Here is a 1,523-nt window from a genome sequence, read left to right as displayed (position 1 = left end):
TAGTGATGGGAGAAGTCATTTTATAAATAAATCATTTTCTTCTTTGTTAAAAAATATGGCATTACACATAAAGTTTCTATCCCATATCATCCTTGTAATGCCCGAGATTTGAATTATCGTAATCCGGAATGATTTGTTAATAATTGAGGTAATTATAGATGGAAAGGATCGGACTGGGAAAGACGAGGAAAGATGGAAATTATGTGCGAGGACAGTACCCCTCGCGCATATGCGCGACCAGGAGGCGCGCATATGCGCGATTTGGGCAGAGAACCTCGCGCATATGCGCGAAGGAAGTGCGCGCATATGCGCGAGCTGTGCATGCCGGGTCCAGAGAACCTCGCGCATATGCGCGAGCTGCCGTGTTTGGAACGCGCCGAGACATATTGTCTCGCGCATATGCGCCGATGAAGGTCGCGCATATGCGCGAGACGTGTTTTGCAAAGAAGTGAGCCACTTGCCCTTCAACATGCATGATATATATATACATATGCAAACCTCATGAATCTTCAGAAAGAAACGAGAGAAGCTCCAGAGGAATGTGTTGAAAATCCTTACGCCTTTATATTTCGATCCGTCTGTTAGATTTTGAATCCGACTTCGGTATTGTGTTCCTATCAACGTAGGCTACAACTGGAAGTAAGTTTTACTACGTTTTGATATGATTTGAAATTATGCTATTGTCAGAACTGGATAGGATTCATATATGATGTTCTTGATACGTTAAACATCATAGAATCGAAGTCAGATTGAAAAACAGATTGATTACGGATTTGTTATGATTTTTCAGATTATATTGAGTGGTATTGGACAGATTTGAATTGTGACTGGCTTATAGATTGTATTGGATATTGGTTATGGATTGTAACTGTTATCTGGTAATGTTGTATTGACGGGGATATTGAGTTTTTACCGTTATGCCGTGGATTTTGAATTAAATCCAGAATAATCAGATTCGGTGTTGAATTGAGAATGGAATATTGATATTATGATTCTCGATATACCGTTTCAGATTTACAAAGACAGCCTTGACTTCATAACTGATATTGCTTCAGACCGAGACGACAAACGGAAGGTATAAGTCAATGTGGTATTGGGAGATCGACTTGAGTCGGTTTAGACTTGAGTTCCCCTAAATCACATACTTTACTTTATTGCATTGATATTTGCATGGATTTGATTGATGTACTTGTTCTCTTGATTTATAGATAGCTGGTATAGACGAGTAATCTTGTGACAGAAGTCCCTGATAGTGGCGGGATCGCCACGGGCATATTGCACGATGTCACAAGATAGTGTATTGGCGAAAGTGCCAAAGTCTGTCACCGGATAATTGGCTATCGATGTGGATAGAATTGTAGCTTCTTCTATTACTGGTGATCGGTACCGTATCGATGAGGATAGAATCGTAACTTCTTCTATTACTGATGATCGATATCATATCGATGTGGATAGAATCGGAGTTCCTTCTATTACTCGTGATCGATACTATATCGATGTGGATAGAATCAGAGCTTCTTCTA

Source organism: Primulina huaijiensis, unplaced genomic scaffold (genome assembly GCF_012295235.1).
Source record: "Primulina huaijiensis isolate GDHJ02 unplaced genomic scaffold, ASM1229523v2 scaffold28411_ERROPOS180412, whole genome shotgun sequence".
Taxonomy (NCBI): domain Eukaryota; kingdom Viridiplantae; phylum Streptophyta; class Magnoliopsida; order Lamiales; family Gesneriaceae; genus Primulina; species Primulina huaijiensis.
The sequence above is the reverse complement of the archived record's forward strand: the minus strand, read 5'-3'. Positions refer to the sequence as shown.